The sequence below is a fragment of the Vicugna pacos genome, chromosome 14, assembly GCF_048564905.1.
Source record: "Vicugna pacos chromosome 14, VicPac4, whole genome shotgun sequence".
NCBI classification, from domain to species: Eukaryota; Metazoa; Chordata; class Mammalia; order Artiodactyla; family Camelidae; genus Vicugna; species Vicugna pacos.
The window spans coordinates 55214342-55238831 of record NC_133000.1 but is presented as its reverse complement, the minus strand read 5'-3'; positions in this window follow the sequence as shown (position 1 = coordinate 55238831).

Genomic DNA, 24490 nt, shown 5'->3' with positions numbered 1-24490 from the left:
CTGCATGATAGAAGAATTAGTTTATTCATGAGTGAATAATTAATAATTTCAGAGACTATCAAAGTCTAAAAAAGATCAAAACATCTGTTGAGCACATTCAATATGATCCAGCATTCAATTCTTTTGGATAAATACCCAGAAGTGGGACTGCTGGATTATAATAAGGTAGTTCTATTTTTCAATTTTTGAGGAACCTCCAGACTGTTTTCTGTAGAGGCTGCAGCAATTTGAATTCCCACCAACATTTTGCAAGTGTTTCAGTTCTCTACATCTTTGCCAACACTTACTGCTTTTTTTTTTAAAATAATAGCCATCCTGATAGGTATGAGATAATATCTCATCGTGGTTTTGATTTACATTCCCCTGACAATTGGTGACATTTAGCCATTTTCCATATACCTGTAGGTTATTTGTATGTCTTTTTCAGAGAAATGACTCTTCGTGTCCTTAGCCCATTTTTTTCAATCAGGTTATTTGTTTTTTAAGGTATTGAGTTGTAGAAGTTCCTTTTATATTTTGGAGATTATCCTCTTATAGATATATATTTCACAAATATTTTTTTCCATTCCATTGGTTGTATTTTTGCTCTGTTATTTGTTTCCTTTGCTGTGAAAAAGCTTTTTGTTTAGTGTGTTCTCACTTTTTTATTTTTGTTTTTGTTGTCCTTGCTTTTGGTGTAATGTTTATTAAATCATTGCTGAGACCAATGTCCGAAAGAATTGATATCAGAATCTCAGATATTAGCACCCCCATGTTCACTGCAACACTCTTCACAACAGCCAAGATGTGGAAACATCCTAAATGTTCATCAACAGATGAGTGGATACCGAGAATGTGGTATAAACACACAATGCAATACAATTTTGCCTTAAAATAAAGAACATTCTGCAACATGTGACACTAGAGGTGAATCTTGAGGACATTGGGCTATGCGGAATAAGCCACTCACAGAAAGACAAGTAAGTGCATGATTCCACTTACATGAGTTCTCTAAACTAGTTACATTCATAGAATCAAAGAGTGGAATGCTGGTTGCCAGGGACTGGAGGAAGGGAGAAGTGGAGAGTTACTAATCACCAGACATAAAGTTTCAGTTACACAAGGTGAATAAGCTGTGGAGATTCGCTGCACATTTTACATGTAGTCAGCACAATGTATTGAACACTTAAAATTTTGATGAGGGCAGATACCATATTAAATGTTCTTTCCACAACAAAATAAAATAAGTAACTGAAAGTACGTAATTCAGCGTTTTACCTAGCTAGTCTGACTCTAGGAAGCCAAATTTCATTTAAGCTAAGTAACTAACATGGCAGCATGTTTTGACATTTTATTTTCACTGTGACCCAAAGTAATGAGAAATCTCAGAGATAAAATCATAATTTAAGCAGCTTTTTGTTTTATATGTACAGAATATTGGACAATTAATACACTTCTGGAGAAACCAACAAAACAAATAAACAGACAAAAAACCCAGACAATTTTAGTTGGTGTATGTGCCATCTACATCGTGCCTAAAACAATACTCCCCTCCTGAGTCAGTACTAACCTCTTCGAGAACTAGGAAGGAAAGACTTGTTAAAATCAAGTGTGAGATTAAAATGAGAGACAACTTGAGAGACGGAGACAGAGAGAGATTGACTGATAAAACCAGTCATATAATTTTTTTTCATTATATGCAATTATTTATGGATTCATTTGCTTTTTCCTCATTCTGTTCATATAAACTTACAAGTGTGAAGTATTTTGTGTCAAACCCATCTAGGAGTCTTCATAAAACCCATCAGTGTCTTACTCCTTATTACTAGAATCCCAAGTTTTAGGGGGAGACAAAGAGCCCAGATGAGTGATTTCCCAGGTTTCCATGAAACAAGGATTGGAAATGCAACACACTTGTGACGAATAAGATGTGAGTGGAAGTCTACTGGTGGGGTTTGCAGATAACCTGATTTTTGTCCTCATTGAAAGGTACAGTGTCAGCTAGTGTGAACATCTTGTGTTTCTTTGTCCTTCTTTACTCTCCTGGTTTGTGGTTTCTTTGCAATATTGGAAATCCCAGACTATTTTGTGAATCTGAGGAGGATGTACTGTAATGTCCATGGAAGGCAGGCAGAAAAGAAAGACAAAATGTACAAATATGTTGGTGAAATCGTCAAGTTCCATTGTCCATCCTGGACTGTTCATTCAATACCAGGGCATTTGCTGTTTTGTGTGAAATAAAGAAATCCCTTTGATAAATCAGGTACCTGCAGCAGAAATTTGACGTTGGTATGTTGGTGCCCTAAATGTTCTATTCAAATATAGTAGGTATAGTCACATTAAAGAAAACACAATCTTTTTGGTCTTTTAATTTTGTTGTAGGAAGCAAATTTTTCTATTCTCCTTAAATGACATCAGTAGCATCAGAATAAGTCAGTATTTGTTCTTTAAAAGTATGTTTATAAAGATTATGATAGTATCTGTAGTCTTATTTATAGGGCCCTTGTCCTCACTACTTCCAGATTTTCTATAATTTTACCAGAGCCCGAATAGAAAGGGAGTGGTTGAAATGCAGATTTAGCACATAGATAAGTCCATTCCTGGCATAGTTAATTTTCTCCTGGAAAGTTTGCTGCTATATAGAAAATCTTTTTAAAAATCTGATGGAAGTAATTGATTGAGACATTCTCGATAGACTTAGACCAAAAAGTTTAATGGATTCAAATAATTTCAACTTAATTTCATCTCACTTTTGAATCATTTTTTGCATAGTCACAAAGCACTTTTTGATGAGAAAAGGTCATTTATAAGGAATGCGTTTACCCTGACATGTGCTTACCTTTGTTACGCTGATATTAATTTACTAATGAAAAACTTTAGATGTAAGTGAACTGGAAATACGTAAGCTGAAATCTGTTAGGCTTGAAATTACTATAATCAAGTCTCCATAGAAACGTAAATGCGCTTGAAATTCCTGAAAGTTTTGCAAGCTAGCTCCAGCAAAAATTAAGAAAATCATACATTGTTATTGAAAATACCAACTTGGGGTATTATTCTTGTATCTGTGTAGCATTCGGATACTCTTAATTCCAGCAAAATTTTCTTTGGTCTCTATGATCCTTAGAGGGATATGTTATTTAAGATTCTGACATTAGAAGTTTTTTTAAAAGCTAAAGAAAAAAAATGAATAAATAAAAAAGGAGGTTTTCTAAAAATTATTTTTTTATCATCAGACACCACACTTTTGATGCAGAAAAAGCAACAGTCATATTCAAGAGATTCCAAAGTAGAAAAAAATTATATGTAAAGTGCCTTTAGAACAGAGTGTGACATGGACCATATATAGCATGGCCATTTTGATAGCATTTAGACCACTGCAAATCTTTTCACATTATTTATAAAACCAATTACATGCTGATTCAGAAATCACATTTCACCGCTTGCCTTGTCAGATTACCACATGATTAAGATCGGCAATGATTCTTTTCTCTCTTCCTAATCAAATGGTCTAGCCATTTTCCAAGGTCCAATGAGTGTGAAAAAATGAAGTTCACTGTCTTGGCAGTGATCTGCTTCATGCTTTTGCCATAAGTCCTCTTTTATGCTAGGCAACCATGACCTCCATTCTAGGCTTTCCTGCTGATTCCTACTTTACTCCTGCCCTCACCACCTACAAACTCTGCCATGATAATTTCGTAACTCTAAGGAACAGTTTCAGAATATCAAGTCTAACAAAAGATGCTTTGTCAACAACTCCTACAGACAGCATCTTCACTGCTGAGATTTTCTTTGACAGAACAAATGACAGGGTCTGGACTCAGATTGCTTAAATTCAAATTTTTGTTCCACTCTGGCTGTGTGCACTTGGTCAAGTTCCTACATTTTTCTGTGACTTACAACCTTTGACCATAAATTGAGGATAATATTACTGCTTACTTTATAGGATTGTTGTAAGAACTGAATTATATAATATACATATAACTAAAACTAAAACTAGAAACATGGCTCTCACACCAACCATGTTATTTTGCTGACTGTAACAGGACTATTACATTATTATAATATAAAATAGGAATAATCAGGTATTTTAATAATACTAATGCCTTTATTATTTTGAAACAAATTCATATAAGACTCAGCCTGACACTTAATTAGTCTATGTGTTTGACTGAAATTGTGGGGATGCAAAATAGAACATAAAATAAATGTATGAACACAGAGCCACGCATGACCAAGAAAGGTGGCATGGCAAAGGGAGAAGCAACAGTTTTTAATTGTATGCTCTTAAGTTTCAATACCAGTCTTTCCTTCTGTGACTGGGTGACAGATATGCTACGTTATGTCTGAGAGCTTCTAATCTGAGGAGAATATCACTTGCTTTCTGTGTTGTGACACAGAATAAGACTTCCTTAATAGTATAGGTTATAATGTTTTTAACCTCATGCTTTGCTGTTTTCCTATTTCCTGGCCGCTTGCTTTGCGCATTCTAACCCTAGCCTCAAGATATCTGGTGGGTAAACCGTCAGACTATTTTCTTTACTTATTGTATATATTTGCCTTATATTGCAATCGATAACACTGTGTACACCCCTCTAACTGATCCTTTTAAAATGTTTTCCTTTGATTTCATAACATGGGGAACAAATGGCTAAATTCATTCCATGGTATTTTATTTAAAAAGACAATTTTACTTAAAATGAGAATTTTAAATATATGCTTAATATGAAGGAAGGATACTAAAATGTAATGCATACATATTGATTATGTGCCAGGCATTTTAAATTCACCATCCTGTTTTGACGTTTAGAGAAATACTTACAAAGCTCTTAGAAGTTGGGAATACCAACATGCAGTTTTTTCAATACTTTTAATTAACAAGTGATTAATAAATTACTTTTTATAGGAGTATTCCTTTGTTAGTTTAGCATGTTATGTTGAATTCTGATTTGATTCTGCACTATTCAGAAAGATTGCAAAGAAGATATGCAGGAATGATTTTCTCTTTAAGAAAAATAACCTCCTAAGAGAACTCAGAGGCTAGATGTGTAAAAGAAAATGTAGACATTGCTCAGTCCACTCAATATAGGAAAATCAGAAGAAATATTTTCACCACCAAGGCATGTGTCCACTTGTTGACAGAGGTAACAGAAGCAGAAACATACTAGAGAATCTTAGTGGAAAAGAAGCAGCAGGCTTAAACATACCGCACCTTTGAATCATTTCTCAAAAGACATGTCACATAAACCTACCATTCATTTTGTTCAAACACAAGACAAAACTTCACTAAAACATTTTTGATATGAAAAGGCAAGATTGTATAATTTTGTCTTTTTCTCCTCATGTGAATAGTCATTCCCCCAAAGAATGTCTGGTGTACTCTAGTATTAAAATGATCCAAATTTATGTGTACCATATGCTTTGGATCTGCTTTATGGTAAAGGCTGAAAATTAGTGCAGCAGAGTGGTGATTTGTGTTCACTCGGTACATCCTCCACTAGCTCAAGGAAAGGGCTGCATCTGCTAAGGACTAAAACTGAGTGAGCTCAGTCACCTGCAAGCACAGGAATTAAAATGACTGCCATCCTAAGGCATTGAAAAGGGATATTTCGTCTACTTTTCTCAAGGATTTTGCAATTTTGTGCCTTAATTCTGCCACCTGCTGGTATGATATAAAACTGAACAGAGCTGACAGAACAGATTTCAATGTGAATTTGGAAGGAAACATAAAATTAAGTTTCAAGTTACCTTGGTAAAGGTAGCTCATGTTTTGTCAGGAAAGTGAATGGGTTTTCTTAGAATGTATGCTTCTTTTAAAAATTATGTAAATAGATTTAATGGAAGAAAATAAAGAATGTGTTTTTAACATCAATAATTTCCTATTTTCCATAACTGCTTTACGGACTTGATGTTAAAATAAAAAAATTTTCCTATCAGGAACTCAGAAAAATATGCATAGTAACAAGTCATTTTATAGGAGATTCAGGTAATAAATACAAGTGTGGCTTGAAAAATTGTCACCTTAAAGAAATAATTCTTGGTTTTTTGCAGCTTCTTGGATTCTCACGCCTTCTAGGCAAATGTGGGCCAGGGAATGTAGCCAGGGTGGAGTCATGTGACAAGAAGCTATTGTATTGTTGCTATACAATGATCGTACACAAGAGGAGCTAAATCTGCTGAGAAAAATTATAGGGACACTATAATTATGGTTTGCAAGGAAACCTATATGATTATAATTTGAGGAATTTAAAGAAATTGTGGGGTTTTTTTTTCACATTTGAGGACAAAATCTTTGTCTCATGAAAACTGATTCTTCTTCCCTTTCAGGAGAGCAAAGACAATTATATACTCAAAAACATAATTAGTGTAATACTGATTAAAGGCAAAAGGCATTTAAAAGGCTGCTTATTAGTCATGCATTTTTTCATTATGTCAAGAGAAATATCTTAGGAAAGGACAAAAAAGTTAAAATTCAAGGAATTAAAAAATGTATTCAGTGTAGCTTATGCCTTGTTTTTCTAGCATTTTACCCAAATGAAAATTGTTCGCACTGACTAAATCAAAGTTTGTTAAATATATTTGTAGAGGCTGTTCCATTTTCTCTGGTAGTTTTGCAGAAAGGAGAGCCTGGGGTGATGGCTTCTTTGACAGCACTCTAGGTAGCAGTGGAGCCCAGGGAAGGAGTAGAGTGACACAATGTAAATGTTACTTATAGGTCATAAAACTTTGAAAAGTAGTACGTTTCAAATAATCATCCAGATATTTGTCTGGAGGAGGTATCTGAGCATCTGATTGTCATTTGTAAGTAGGGTTATGAAAAGGGAAGTTCCTAGACAGACCAACAAAATAATGGCTGAAGTTTTTTGTTTGTGTATTTGTTGGTTTGTGTTTAATGTGTGTGTGTGTTAACTCAGAAATAAACATTTAAATTAAGGATGGAAAAGAAATGTCAACTTTCTGTTACTTTTAAATTACTAAATATGAAGTTGAAAAAAATCATAAATATATATGGTTTCACATAATGGTTACCAATCAAATTGCTAATTTTTTTTCTATTTTCATGTGTTCTTTTTCATTTGTTTGTGTCACATCTGCATAAATATAGAATTTTAGAACATAATATCCTACTCCTATCACTGCTATATGACTGCCACCAATTTTGCTCTCTCGTTTCAGTTCACTGCGTTCACGATTTACCAACAATGACTCTGAAGTCCCCCAAATTCATTATTAATGCCAATTATTGCTGGAGGGAGGCCATTAATGGGAGTTCAGGTGATTTCCGAAAGTATTATGTGCATTAAATGTTTCTCCATATATGTACCAAGACAATCAAGGCTTGATGTTCAAAGAGAGATGTTCAAAGAGGGTCTTGTCTAATGGTTCCTTCTTTATTTCTGTCCAAGATAGTAGCCTGGTCTCCTTTGGTGTATGAAATACTGGCCACAGTCTGTGACAGCATCATCATCTTTTTGTCTCTGGAAGTCAGGAGGGCTCTTTTCTTCAAATTTTTGGGAATATTCTGTTATGCAAAGAGTCTAGAAATGTTGCCTGTATTCTTTCAAATGCCATTTTAATTCTTGTAGCTTTCATTTGTGAAGTCCTGTGTCTAGACTCAAACACAATGCATGGAACTAGGGCAGGAATATAGTTTGAATGGATATAGTCTAAGTTCTGTTCATAACAATGTCCATTGCAAATTGATCATCAGAGTAAACAATGTCACAATAGACTCTATACTCATTAAATAAAACAAAAAAGGAAAAGAAGAATCTTCCTTATAGCAGGACACAAAATTTTACATATACACACGTACAGGCACATGCACACATAACACAGATACACATATATCAGAAAATCCTCAAATACAGGTGAAGTTAGGGCTAAAGTTTGATGAGGAACAGAGTATTCATATACTCTTACGTGAGATACTTATCAATTAGTTACAATTGTTAATAACTTTACAGAGGATAAAGCACCTCTTTAACCGAGTGATCAAAGCTAACATTACCAATACGGGAAAAAATGACATCATGCGTTTTCAGATACAAGGTGCTCAGAAGGATACAACATGGATGATGGGTGTGCTTGACAAAGAGCATAATGTGAACCTAATCATTTGGAAACATCAGACAAAGCCATTTTATAGACACTGTACAAAATAACTGGCCTGTACTTTTCAACAATGTCGAAGTCAAGAAATAGAAATAATGGCCATGAAACTGTTCCAGATTAAAGGAGGCTAAAGAGATATGACAACTAAATACCTTGTGTGATCTTGTACCGTATCCTGGGAAGGAAACATTACCTGTAAAGGTCATTATTCAGACAGTTGATCTTGAAATATGAGCTGTAGACTATCTGATTGTATTATTTGCTAACTTTTAAAACTCCTGAGGTTATATAAAAGAATTCTCTTTTTCCTTGGAAAATGCAAACTGAAGTGTTTGAGGGTAAAGGGGCATAATACTTCCATCATGTTCTAAATATCTGCAACATATGTACATTTATTAAAAATATAAAACAAATGAGACAAACTGTGAATAGTTAAAATTTAGATAAAGTTATATGGAAATTCATTGTTCTATGGTTATAATTTCCAGGTAAGTTTAAAGTTACATCAAGTCAATAGCTTTTAAAAATAACTTCCCTTCTTATACACCATTTCATACTGGCTTGTTGTCCTCGGCAAAAACTTTGGGAACCTTGGTTTTCTCTTCTCTTAAAATATTCCCAGAAGGCATTCTGATCCTTCATTTAACTAGACCTCTAGAAATCTGGGCATATAGGCCCTCCCTATAAAACATTTATGTGCATACTGTGAGCAAAATTTGGCTCGATCAATATTGCCACTGGCTTTCTCACACACATTAATAATCTGGCCCTGTTATGTATATTGATATGCAAAGAGCAAACATTTCCACGGCACTTTGAATGAAATAATAAAAAAGTGGGAGGACTATACTACTTGAAACTAATGAATACCTGGGGGTCATTTAGATCTCTTGCACTCAGAGACACAAATCCATATCCAAAGTATTTATTTCAGTAAGTACAAAATGCTGCTCCCTTCAGAACGGAAGCAGTCCAGTGTAAATAACCTGCCTTCAGGTAGGTGGCCCATCCCCCTGAGGAAGGGTGTCTATGGGGGGCTCAGTGTTGGTCTTTACTGCTGACAGATTAGGTACTCAGCAGCTGGCCTTGGTGAATGGAAGTCCATGTTGCTGGGTCCATGCATAACTTCCATTCCCACAAGTGGAAATATTGATAGAGCTAAAATTTCTCTAATCTATTCCAGATTTGATGCACCTCTCTCTAAAATTCACCCATTGGATGTAAATTAGACAGATGCAACATTCCAGTTGTGCTAAATGGTAACTTTCATGGAGAAATGTTGCAAGAAAAAAACAACAGCTCAAAAATTAACGTTGAAATCAATTAATATTTCATAGTAAATGTTTTATTCACTCTATGTGTTATATTTGAAAATTAATATTAAGGAGAAATATACAATTTAATTAATGCTTTCTGATGCCTACATAAAGAATGATAATGCGGAGAAGTTGTACAAAGAGTGAATAAAAATAAGTCAACTTTACTATCAACTATTTTTCTGGATTTTCATTTTAGTAATCTATTTTGTACTATGCATGCATACATCAGATTATTTTAAAACCCTTCAGTGTATTTTAATTTAATTTACCTTTATGATATTTTAAATTTTTTTATTAAAAAGTGATTTAAGACAGCATCATAAAACAAAAACATGCTCTGTCATGTTTATTAGCCTCTAGGACTTTTCGCTTACGTTAGCTCATGAATTTCCCACAAAGATGTTTGAAGTCAGAATTCTCATTACTATTTAAAATAATAACCCTGAACTACAGAGAACTCAATTAAATTGTTGAGTTTTACACAAGCATGTTAGTGACAGAATTCTAACTCAGGTCTTTTTATCTCCACTGAACCTTCCATTTTAGCATCCATGTGACTAAAAAAGTACTCATATTTAAAATTACTGCTTTTTTAGTTTTTATATCTACAAACAGCACTGTTGTTTTTATATTTGTAGCAAAATACTTCTCATATGCTACTGACTCCTCACTAATATATTTTTCTCTAAAATTGCAGTTTCCCTGGTGAAATATTAAACCTCATCATTCGGAGATTTCAGATCAAATTTTTTTAAATGTACAATATTCCCATTTAATAATATACTGTCATATATTCACTTATACATTTAACAGTACAGTTTAATCAAATTCAGTACTCACAGACCTATATATTGTTAATAAGTTACCATGCTCCTACAAAAAGCAATATTTATCTATTTGATTAGGCCAAAGAGAACTAACAACATTGTGTGTTTGTTGAGGGAAGCTACAAAATGTGTACACTACTCAGGTGCAGGTTATATATAAAAATGGTGAATATATGACTCATGTATAAGCGGAATTTTTTTTTAAAGCTTTGCCCCAAAATTGGCATTTTAAATGTCTCTGATGTTCCAGCAAATATCTGCACTTTCTATACTCTGGTGCCAACGATAACATGGTGTGCATTACGTCAGTTCCAGAGAGTGCCTTGCAGTTTTACGTCCACTTGCTTTTTAATATTAGTTCTCCTTAATTTTTGGATGGTTTATTCACTTTCATCTTAGGTGAAAAGGATGCTATTTTCCTTAAGTTTGAGTTCTAAATACTTGCCTTGGAAGCCAACCCTAGACTGAGTCATTGGGCTGTTATTTGAATTAATTTCACAAAGTCTGTCATCCAGCATCAACCTCAGGGTTGCTCTCAGTATTTACTAAGGCAGCTGGAGGAAAAGCATTTTTCACAATTACAATCAGAATGGTAATTTGTGATTCAAAGAGGAAGATGACTTTGATGTGAAAAGCTAAGGTGTGCATTTCCTGAGGTTGTTTATAACTTCCAAATTTGTTTGAAATATCCGGGCATTGAACCAAGGATCATTTCCCAATTTGAACTTAGACGTAGGTAGTTGAAGTCATTTTTTTTTTTAATGGAGTTACGAGGCTTGAACCCAGGACCTTGCACATGCTAAGCACATGCTCTACCACTGAGTTTTACCCCCACCATTTTGTTTTTATTTTCTCAACAGTTTTATTCTTTGATCCAATAGGTGAAATATATGTTTATACATGATCTTATCCATCTGAATAGAATACTCTTGGTTTGAATTTTGTGTAATTACTACTGTCTGAGAAAGTTATGTTAAGCATTGTGCAAAATGTTGCAAAGATGTGAGTCACAAACTGATACTATTATTTTCCCTTTATTATCCCTTAGAACTCTGCCTTAGTTTATGTTATTACATTAATCATCTGGCATGGACAGAGATCCTAAAACATTTCAACACCTTAAAGAGAACTTTCATTTCCTATTTTCTTATCTGCTTGTAGGGGTTAATATTTATCAGACTTTCCATTTCATCATAACCAACAAGTGATAAAAATGTCCTTAAATTATACTTTATGACAGTGAAGTATCCACAAGACAATTTAAATGCAATTTGTTGTGCAGAAAATATTTCCCTTAAAAATGTTAATTGATCTCAGTGTTCAGACATTAATTTAAAAACACAGTGCTATGTAATCAAGGCTGCGTAGACCCTGCTCATATTGTCTCTGAGATATGATTATTTCTCTGTAGTATAATGATGTCTAATGAAAATCAAAAGTCCTAAGGACATAGTAACATAATGAATTTTCAGCTGGAAATAAAACTTGTAAAATGGAGATTATAGGAATGTTTAGTCCTTTTGGAAGGAGGAAAAAGAAACACAAACTAAGAGTTTCACTGGGGAGTAACATGATAATTTCACACATTTTTGAAAAATACTTGTTTGCTTTTTGTACTTAATTGATATCTACTTTAATTGTTTAATTCAATACAGCTGTCAGAAAAAAATATACTGAGGATTTTGGAGGAAAATCATTTATACTCTTTAATAATTATATCAGTAGGTGTGCTACTAAGATTATTTTAGATTAAACTTTCTGTGTGGGAACTTATTAATGACTTGGAGAAGAAGTAAAGCTAATCACTTTATTACTCTATTTTGAAAACTATTCTCAGTCAAACTGATTGTAACTTTGAATCGTGAATACAAAATTTGAATATATATTAAGAAATGCATAGGAAGTCAAATATATACATTTGTTTTCCCAGATTATTAATATAATTTGAAGTAAAATATAATACCTGCTAGAAGGAATTATAAGACATACTACACTAGACGTGACAGTATAAGTAAATAAAATTTAAGTGTTTACTTCAAAAATATTGAGACATTCAAATATTATGTATATATGTAATTTGAAATGTATATGAAAGATATCAAGTATGAACTTTAAATATAAATAATTATAACTGCAAATAAAAATATAACTTATTATTAAGCATTTTGGTTAAACAGTAACTCAACATTTCATAATCTCTTTTGATTTAGAATGAATTTATATTTATATTGTGGTACTTGAAATAAAATAATTAAAACTGGTTCTTTGGTGCTAACCTGAGTTTAATTTTCTAAGAATTAATATTACTCGAATCAGTTGTACCAGACTACAAGAATAAAAAACTACAAATAATTAAGGGGAGTTCATTTGATTGCCTTTATATTAATTTTTCAAAAACAATTTTTGGAATCATCTTTTAAGTTGATAACCTTTATGACCAAATTTTCCAGCTTCCTTTGTTTGTGTTTGCATTGTGTAAAATAACTCCCAGTATATTAGAGAGGATTTACAAGTGTGAAGATTAATTTTTTTTATCATTTAACTAAAATGAAAATGTCAATTTCCAATTTAACTTAAGAACTAGAGTTGCATTTGACCCTTTATCCATAGCTTGGAATGGAGAGCTACTATTCTTTGGAAAAGTAATTCAAACACTATATCAAACAAAAAGTTTATCACCCTAATTCTCTTTTTGTGTGAAATCTGTTATGTCCACCAAAAAAGACAGATATTTCCTCTTAATACTTACAGATGAGAGGAAAATTTATTTGAAACCAGTAACTAGAGTAGAGATGGGTAGTGAGATTAATTACCAGTGAGCAGGGCAAGATGCAAGAGCTCAGGTTGTTTTTCACCCAGGAGATAATTCAACATGCGGATATGCAAATGACAAGTGATATTTTGAAATGAAAATGAATGTTACATAAACTATATTTCAGCAATAGTTTGGCCAATAAATAATAACATTGGGAACGGTATTTAAATCTGCAAGCGAGGTACCTCTAGAAACTTTACTAATATAAGAAGAGATGGTCTTCCCAAGGAAGATGAGTAGAGCAAAAGCAATTCCACTTTCGGAATCAGAGAACCAGACATGCCAACAACGCCTGACTTTACATAGTAAAAGGTAGCTAGCTAAGCATTTAAATGAGATTATAACATACCGCCTAGGTCAATAAGTAAAAGACATGGTTTATTAACATTGTCTAAGTGGGACTAAGAGAAATGTTGACTTGAAAGTTTACTGTGGTACTGATCCACCCAATTCTCCCCCTCTCTCCTCCCACCCCCGTACCACGTAGGATCTTAATTTGTTTCTAAGTTTTGAAACAAAGTTAATGCTCCTTAGTGCTAGGTACACAGTAAGATTTAATAATAATATTTTCCATTTGGGAGATTGTCAGAACAGTTGTAAATAAGTGAAGAAAAAGAAAGAGAGCTATCCAGTTATGAAAAATATTTAGCTACAGAGTACAACCATTTTCCTGAGTTTATCTATGTGTCCTGGAAAATAGCTGTGTTCCTTATTTAAAGTCAGGTGTTACTTCCATTCATTATGCATTTTGAAGTGATATTTTGATATTTAACATTTTGGTAATTAAATACTATTTTATTTTGTACTATTGTTTTTACTTAGTTTGTCAATTAATAACCAACGGTTACTTTCAGTAGTAATTAGCGCTATATACAATTAGCGCTAATGCAATTCTTTAATTCATGAATAGTGATGCACATACCAAGTAATAATGAGGCTTCTAATCAGTAAGTGATTAATTATGTTAATCTCTATGATAAATAGAAATACATAGCACAATGCATACAATCAAAATTCCATTCATTATGAGCTATTTTTAATGTGTCTCCAACATTTTTTAAGTTAGTTACTAATGAAATCTTTAGCAATACAAATGTTGACTGAAAAAAAAAAAAAAGCACAATCTAAAAGTTGAGAGTTGCATTTTATTTGTTGGGCATTTCTGAGGACTTAAGCCCAGGGTACAGCCTCACAGATAGCGCTGAGAAACTGCTCCAAAGAGGAGGAGGAGAGTAGGAGCTCTGGTCTCTTTTTTCTTCTTATATGGACAATAATCCCATCATAGGGGCCCTATCTTTACAACCTTATCTAAATCTAATAAACTTCCAAAGCTCTCACTTCCAAGTACCCTCTCCCACCATCCCCAGTGGTGCACCCTGAGGGAACTCAGGATGAGAAAGACAGGTTACTGGTCCTGAATAGCTAGGTGAGTATCAAAGGAAGATTTCAGTGAGTCCCGACTTTTGCACCTTCCCATACTCCTCCATGCTCCTACAGTGAGAAGATGGCCGCCTGCAAGACAGGAACAGAATCAGCTGGCACCTTGGTCTTGCACAACACGAGCTAAGATATTTGTGCACATTTTTATTTTGTATGCTATTTTTTTTTTTGCTAACTTCCATGTGTTCTTAAATTCCATTTTGGCAAGTAATACTTTGAACTCATCTGCAAACAATAGATACTTGCCACACTGCTTGCCTCTGAGTTATCACTCAGTGAAATACAGTGAAATATAGTTGAATATATGGTTACTCAGTTAAATATGGTTAAATTAATGAGTTAAATGAATACAAGTCAAGTAGAATAAAAAGATAGTACATATTTCCTGAGATGCCAGAGGTTTTTAATTACAAATTTTGCTTTGGTAGTTACCAAGTAATAGATTAAAAACTAATTACCACCCAGGCCCTAAAAGATTGTAATATAATCAATAGTCAAGCAGAAAGGAATTGGAATTTTACACATTCCATCAACACATGGGAAAATTTATTTGGTTGTCAAAATATTACTTCTCACCATCCACAAAATCATGTTATTTTGATGGACCCTAGTATCTGCTCATATTTTGGTAAAATATTACTGTTGGAGAAAAATAAGTAACATGGTTTCTATGCATAAGGGCAAAATTCTCTTGGGTCATAGCAATATCTACCTTCTAAAGTAATCAGCAGAAAGACAAGATGAGAAACTAAGTTGTCAAAGGGCAAATGTACATGTTCTGACTAGTAAAAATGCACATAGGGAAAAATGCACTTACTTCATGTCTTCATACAGCACAGATGGAATTTTGAAGGAATTATATATTATTTAAAAGTCAAGTGTCATTCAATACTATATGAATAACTCTGTATAATTAATAAATGGATTTTCTCAGTGAACTATATGGCATATTATTGGTACAAGTTAAAAGTCATGCAGAGTTTATAGATATACTTGTTTTTCTAACAAGTATGTTCTGCATGATTTCACAAAGAGCAAAAATCAGTGTTTCTTTCTGAAATTGATAAATTGTCAGAAAACTATAACTCACTTAGAAGTTTCACTAGTCTAAACAATTTTGGAGAGTAGGACAAAAATGTGCCAACATCTGTAGCAAAATATTTATTAAATGCAATGCAATCATTCATGCACTCAAGTATACCAAAGGAAATAGATATAGACTCTAGCCAAGGAACAGAAAAATGGAAGATTTCTAAAATTAATTTCTATTCTAATAACTTTTCAGTTAAAAAAAATTACAGAAGTCACAATATATAGCATGCCATAATGTGTCATAGGCAATGTTTTGGATTTATACATATTGATTAAATAAAATTAAACATAAAAATTTGTTTATAGTTTTTACAGTAAATTGTTTCATTTTTCCACTGTTGTCTACTTCCTTAGCATAGCTATAAATATACAGTTGTACAGAATTTAACTATATTGCCGAGTTCTTGACTGTAAAAGAATACTCTACTTGCTCAATAACTTGCTAATCAGTTTGTTAATTTTTATTTCCAATTTGCATATAATAAACTCACCTAATGATCATCATGCAATGCTTTGAGTTCTATGTGCCTAATTTTGTGCTTATTTTGCCATATTCAACTCATTTTGGCATGCCAACTCTGAAAACTGGGCTTGTGTTCTGTGTTTTATAAATGAAGTTTGTAACTGAGGTTAATATAGACTGTTGAACGTCAAACCACCAGTAAGTGTGTTGAAGCCAGAACTGAAAATAGGTATGGCCTGCTTAACACTGGAGACATATCACAATCTAAGCTCAGAAAACTGTACCCCAATTTTCTTTATTTTCCCCTCAGCTATCCAAAACTTGTGTTAGGATTATCACATAGGACATGTGGAAAGAAGAAGTTAAGGGGCAAGCAACCTCATGTTTGTAGTTCATCTACATAGGAACATGAGAATTACTGAATTGGGTGGTGTTATCAATTTTATGATAAAAATTTGGATATGGAAAAAGACATATGTAAATTCCTAATTCCTGTAACTATTTTTAGTGATGTAACTAATGAACGTAGTCATTCTTCAAACCTTCAGTTACATTTATTTCATACCAGTCAAACAATTACCCAATTTGCCAAGCTGGACTACATGCAAAGACAAATATTCTGGTAGGATTTTCTGAGCAGAATTTAGTTCTTTGTTTAACATCAAAAAAATTAATATTCAAGAATTAAAATCAAAGCATTAAAGGAAATGGATAGGAATAGTCCTTGTGCAATTCTAATTCAGTCGTGGCTGCTGCCTTTCACCAAAGGAATAAAAAAGAAATTAACGTATTTCCCCCAATGGTCTAGAGATTCATTTCCCTAACTTTATAAAATAATGGAAAGCTTTCAAAGACTGGTTCAATTTTTGAGTCAATATTTGGACTGATTTTACAGACATTAAAAATACTGCAAAAATATCTTTTCACATTACGTTTTTCTAACTCAAAGTATGTAAGTTGGTGGGTAGAAGATGTTAAGAAAACGGGTCTGCATTTTCTCATTGTCAACCATCACATTTCCAGGGCTCAAAAAGACAACAGAGTCCAACCTGCTAAATTCACCAGGGACTCAAGCTGGCTGAGGTCTGAATGCCCTCCAGTGCCTACAAGAAAATTAAAGGAATTATGAAAAACACATTTCCTCACTCTTTCCAATGTCTCCCACCCATGAGAACCTTTCATCTTCTCCTCTAAGTTTCAGTTATCTCAACTTTCACTTTCCAAAACTCCCCCCAACTTCCTCTAACATTCATTTTATTGTGACAGATCTGTCAGCCTGCCTGTGACTTCTGTCGATGCTTCAAGAATGAGTTTGAGAAAAGAAGGCATGGCTCATATTATTTCTTTTCTTCATCAGAAAATGGAAAGACGTACTGTTCACTGTTTCATTTTAAAATTTATGATATCTTAAGGGTGTGACATGTGACATAATTTTACAATTTGAATAATACTGATGAATCAACCATGAAATGTAACAGGATAGGCATAGCTAGGTAATATTGGTGTCAAAAGCCAGAGCAATGTATTCTGAGGAATTAAAATGATCACATTCTTTGGATCACACTATGATTTTCCTAGGGTGTGAAGAAATAAGAACTCCAACAATGGCACCTTTAAAAAAGTAGGCTACAATTTTCACAATGAACATTTCAATATTTGAAATCCTCCTTTCAGAGTTCCAATAATGCAAAACATATCTACAGAATAGTTTATTATATAATTTTAGAATATGACCATAACATTCTTACTGAATGTGATAGTGGTATTTATCATATTTCTCTGGGCTAGACAAGGCTAACAGAATAAAGAAAAGACCAATTTAACCCGCATAATCTCAGAATGTTTTACTAATGCAATAGAGCATAGAAGTTGATAGACAAATATGGGTTAAAAAAAACTCCAAGAAAGGAGCAATATCATACTTTAATTTAGCCCACACTTGTGGACTTTAAATGGACTTTAATTTTAGAAAAAATATAATTTAATTAAAGTTAAATTTAATTTAAATGGACTTTATATTTAGAATAATTTTAGATTGATAGAAACATAAACATGAAGATAGTACAGAGAGCTGGCAGATTCTCCACGCCCAGTTTACTTTATTTTTAACATTTTACAATGGTACGTTATGACTTTTATAAATACTGAAGAAATATTGATACTTTATTATTAACAAGTCTGTATTTTATTCAGATTTCCTTAATTGCCATATAAGGCCCTTTTCCTGTTCCACCATCTCACTGTACTTCACATTTATTGGTCATGTCTCGTTAGAGTCCTCTTGGCTATGACAGTTTCTCGGACCAAGAGGAGCCACTTCTGGACTTGGCTGAAGGGATGGTGCAGCAGCTCGATACAATGGGCTTAGAGGCAAATATAATAAATTGTTGAGATGCTTGGTCTGGGGCTGAATGTGCTCCACGGGTAAGATATAATAAACCACCAGCTACTCAAGTGGAAACCAGCTGTTTGTGCAGAAACTGATATCTATTTTTGAAGTCCTTTCTCCCCATCTTCCTCCCCGGTACAATATTCAGCCTGGCACATGTTCTTCCAAAATAAGATCTCTATTCCCCAGCTTCTTTTGTGCTACATAAGTGCATAGGACTATATCCTGATGAATCAAAAGTAAGTAGGATTATTGAGAGGCAGTTTCCAGAATCCTTCCTTAGAAAGTTCCTGGGAAATAACCTTTGTTTCTTTCCTTAAGTCCTGGTCTTTGTTCCTCTTCTTCCTGGAGCACGGTCCGAGTAGTGGACAGGGAGGGACGGCCACGTTGCGTAGGGTGGAGTGGTGAACACAACGTGATCCTGTGTCTCTGAGAATTCGATGTTGCGAAGCCTGCATGCCTGCTCTTACTTGCACCCCTTTAAACTTTTATTTTAGATACAAATGAAATTCTATTATTTTAAGCTGCACTTATTCTGGGATACTTTTTTTCTTGTCATCTACAGTGTTGCCTATTCAAAACTAACACAGTTAATGAAGGCAGATATTAGTCACACAGATTAGACTGTGGGACATCATCCCCTGCTGGCTTCTTTTTCTATTAGTCCTTCTTACCTCAGTAGCACACACATGCTACTTGCAGATTAAACATGCCGGCTGACTTGTTCCTTGGACGGGAAGGGGAAGGTATCTCATGCAGTCTTACCTCTTGAGTAATGGTGGGAAAATGTGTCAGATTTAGCTCTACAAGGGGAAAGAGGCAAATATGCTCATGCTTAGCATGGTATAAGATATACAATCTCTCATCCCTGAAACAGGAGTAGACTTGTGTTTTTACTAGAATTCAGGAAACTGTGGTATATTAACGTGTTAGGTGGCACACAGGGAAAACGTCTGACTCTTCACAGTTCTTGGCAGAGTAAACATAATGCAGCAAGTCATCAAATGCAGGAATAGCCTCTGCTAGTCTCCACACAAAGGCAACTCTCCCCAAGCAAGGATGAGCCGTCCTCTTTTACTTGTCCAGAGGTCTCAGGGGAATCTGGAAATTAATGTTTCTCTAGCACATTCAGTGGGATCTCCTTACCCATGTGGCTGCAACTTCCTCCTTTCCTGTCAGGGACTGACACTTGCATAGGAACTTGCCTGGGCTGTAAATTCAACGAAGGTAGCCTTTGAACTCCTCTACTATTATTCCTCAGCCTGATTTTCCGTCGCTGTTGGCTCTCTGAACTGAAAGACGGAATCTTTCAATGCTTCTACAAAGCCCATCTGACTTTCACACTGTCCCTTGAATTGTTTTTTGGCTGAACTGACCCTGCAAGTTATTTTTTTAAGTGTGTGAATGATAGTAAAGAAAAATTAACTTACTTCGCTGACATTATAGTTCACTGTCCCTGATAATTCTCTTATTTTTTGACAGTTCTAAAATTAACTCACTGGAGAGTTATTTCCTTCTACCTGAATGCCCTTTAACTCAACTCAAGTGAGAGTCATATTAAATGTGATGCTGCTTGAGAAAGAAGAAGGTAGATTTTGTTTTTTTTAATCCACCAAATTTTTGTCAGTCATTGATTAAACCCATGGCATGTCCAGATTTCCCTGCAAGCAGCCAGATTCAGGTGGCCAGAACAGACATCAGACAAAGATGTGTAGGCACTGGCATTTAGATGTCTAATGTACAGAAAAAATAAAAATCATAGTAAGTTCCAGGGATATTGGTAAGATACTGGCGGTGTCTCTTACTTCTAGAAAGGTCCTTCACATTAACATTGCAAAAGCATTTGTTTTTCTAAGGCACAACTGAAGCACACAATGACAAATTGATCCTTGAATCAGCTGAACTTATTTTATTTACTAGGAGTCACTAAAAGACTGCTTAGTTTAGTGCATTTCCTTTAACACTGAAGTGAATGAAAGAAAAACAAATGTTTTTTAATAACACAGTCTAATATTTACTGAAAATGGAGATGAAAAGCCATAAAAGATAAAAGTAAAATAAAAACCCTTTTAGAAGTAATCTCACTGTATGAAACTAGTTAAGTAAAGTATAAAAGTGCCAAGTGGTTTAACACCCTTGAGTTACAAATGTTAATTAGTTGGAAATGTTTCATTATGGAACATTAAGAAAAGTACTAATGGTAGAATAATTTGAAAGTTCAGGATCACATGATTCTCAAAGAGGGGAAGCCAACCCACCCTGTGACTTAAGAGTCAGATAACTAAGGCTGAGAATTACTGCTATAGTTAAAACTGGGTGGCATTTTCTAAAGTATAAAGGCAAGTGTATGGTTACACATGAATCAGTGAAAGTTGCAAACCTTAAACTGGGTGGAATTCAGAAGACTTGATGGATTTTTTTCAGTTTTTGACTAAGCAGTGCTGGGAAGTTTACATTTTAGGACCAGTAATATCTCACTAACTCAACAACATTGTATGAAATGCACATAATGTAACATTTGAGATACAACGGTGTAATGATACAGAAAAGATTATCATATAAAGGTAAAAAATGTCACCTTATAAAACACAGGAGGTCTTTATCATTACACTTTAATTACATTATTACAAAGAGAAGAGGCAGAGAGCATAAAATTCTTTTGAAATTTCATTAGTTTAATTAATTTAGCATATGTTCACTTTAAAGTAGATGCTCAAGGCAAGACTTCATCAAATATTTTGAATACCAAGTTTATAAAAGAAATTCCACATAGGAACAAATACTTTCTCTCATATTTTTAATGTGGATGACCAAGTTCACAAACTACTCACTCTACTTCCTTGTTTAAGACTTCAAAAAAATTGGCATTTTAATGCTTTTGAAAAAGGACTGGGTCCTGCATTTGACATATTCTAGACAGGGCCACATGTTTTCTGGTTTGTAGGTAGTTTTATTCATGGATATAAATTTAGTTGATGTTACTCACATTGATTGTAGTCTCATAATTTTTTTTCCTCTCATGATGAAGAAAAAAATATATGGAAAAAATACATGAAACACATGTAAACAGTTGAACTAAAAATTGTAATGCAAGCACTCATTAAACCAAAACCGTATCCATGAGTAAAGCATTGCCTCCATCCCCCAGTCACTGACGTACCTTCCAAAGTCAAAACCAATAAATCCACTGTAGAAGCAACCAAAGTAACCAGTTATATTGACTTAGTTAGTTTTAAAGTTTAAGATATAAATATACATTCAACTATATATTCCATATTGTACATAGATACATATTGTATAGTTTAGAATTTTTGACTTATTAATTATATAGTAGTCACAAAATACACACTCTAAGTTTCAATCTTTTAAAATAGTTGAGACAATGTAGTATCTGATCAATTATTGTTTTTGTTTTTTGTTTTTTTAAGAAGCTGTTCACCATTTTAAAAGCAGTTTTTTTGAGATATAATTTACGCTGTATAATTCACCCACTTAAAATGTACAATTCAATATTTTTCAGTATATCTATGTGCCTGTCTCACCCTATTGATAACCAGTGTTGTGGTTGGACCAAACCTTGTGGTTCTTATGAGTGCAACACACCCTTCAGCAATAGCCACCAGAAAACTTTGGGGGAAGAAAAAAAAAACTGGTTTACTACTTACAAGTTCTAGAAATTACACGGCACTCCTGGGGCCACATGGTTAGATCCTGGGGAGAGAAAAAGAGAGTAGAGAAATAAAGAGAGAGAAAGCACCTGGCATTCCACTTTTATTGGGGTGAGGACACAGGTTTTCAAAATGGGAGGACAAGTATTCAAGTGATCACTCTGTATTGGTGAATTTAAGACGTGAAAGTAGGAATTTAAAACACAGAGAAAAAAACAAGTGACTCAAGTGGTTAATTATCAAAGTCAACCAGATCTCCAAGACAAAGAAGCCTAAGGGAGGAAGGTGGCTGGTAATATGTTTATTCAAGATAGCCATCTTTGAAGAGGGTGTCTGTTTGATGTGGCTGCCTCCACAACCAAAGCTTAGTTAAGTCTGGCACAACTCTCAGGGCTTACACCACAGTTCATAAATAAGTGCAACCAGCACCGTCAGCAGTTTTGGAACATGTTCCTCACCTCCAGAAGAAACCCTCAACCTTCAGCTGTCACCTCACTACACACTGCCCCATTGCCCACTAAGCAATGACTAGTCTTGTCCTGCCTCTATAGCTTTCCCTTTTCTAGACTTTTATATGAATGGACTCATATAGTATATGACTTTGTGATTGGCTTCCTTCCCTTAGCATGGTATTTTCAAAGTGTATCCATATTGTTGCATGTATCAATACTTCATTCATTTTTATCATCGAATAATATTTCATTGTATGGATTTACCATATTTTCTTTATCCACTCAGCCATTAATGGATATTTAGATTGTTCTTATTTTTGACTAATATGAATAATGCTGCTATAAATATTCCTAGTTTCCATGTGCACAAATTTTTGTTGCTCTAGAATATATATTTAGAAGTTTAAATCCTCTTGGGTAGGTGTTTAGGAGTAGAATTGTTAGATCATAAATAAATCTATGTTTAAGCATATGAAGAACTGTCAGACTTTTTCATCGCAGCCACACCAGTTTTTATTCCCACCAGCAACTTGTGACGGTTCCAATTTCTCTACATCTTTGCCAACACTTGTTAAATGACTCTTATTCTAGCTTTCCTAGTGGGTATGCAGCAGTATAGCATTGTGGTTTAGACTTATATACCTTGGTGAATAATGATGTCAAGAATCTTTTTATATACTATTGGTTATTTATATATTTTCCTAAGAAATGAGCATTTAGATTCTTTGTCCAATTTTTAATTGGGTTACCTGTCTTTTTTACTCAGTTATAAGAATTCTTTATATAGTCTCATAAATCTCTTATCAGATAGGTAATTTCTCCCATTCTATAGTTTGTTCTTCTTTTTTACTTTCTTGATGGTATCCTTTGAAGAACAGAAGTTTTAATTTTAAGAAAATGTATTTATCTATTGTGTCCTTTCTTGCTTGTGCTTTATGATGTTACGTGTCAGAATCCTTTGTCAAATCCAAGATCATAAATACTTTGCCCTAAGTTTTCTTCTAAGAGTATTATAGTTTTTTGATCTACTTTGAGTTAATTTTTATATATGCTTTGAGATAAGAATCAAGTTCATTTTTCCCTTGAAACATTTGGGTTTTTTTAGAATCTTTTGTTGAGAAGACTATTCTTTCAACATTGGATTAAATTGGTACTCGTGAAAAATCACTGGATCATAAGAGTATGAGTTTATTTCTTGACATTAATTCTATTCCATTGATGTATATGTCTTTCTGTGTGTCAGTAGAACACTTTGTAGATAATTGTTTCTTTGTAGCCAGTTTTGAAATTGAGAAGTACTAGTTATTCTACCTTCCTCTACTCTCTTAGGACTTCTTTAGCTGTTCTTGGTCTCTTGCAGTTCCATATGAATTTTAAAATCGAGTGTCAATTTATACAAAAAAAATCAGCTGAGTTTTTGATAGGAATTCTTAAAATGTAAAAAAGGCAACATATTGGACTTTGATTCAGTTAGATGTTGCTGGTCATTATTTTAATATGTGTGAGAAAACTCACAGACCATAATTGTTCACAAAAATCCTACCTCAATCCTATGCAATAAAGTTGAAGGGCTCCCAGGGCAAAAATCCAACAGATAGATTGTGACAGCTGTGGTAGATTCAACCTGTGACTAAAATAGGAAAATTGTATGGTACCTTCAATCCATCAAGCCCTGATCAAATTAACTCTATTTAAATCAATGATTTTTAATAGGCAGAATTTTTGAAATTCAGTTAGCCTGTTTCATGCCTTTTTTAATGGTATCTACTCCTCCATAGTGTATTTTTAAATTTAGATATTCTATCTCTTCTGCTTACTGAAGTCATCTGGCTGAGTTTCTCTACCTGATCTTCCAGGTCATTAATTTGATCTTTGCCAAACATTTCACTTCTCAATCCAACCACTGAGTTCTTTATATCAAGTTCTATATTGTA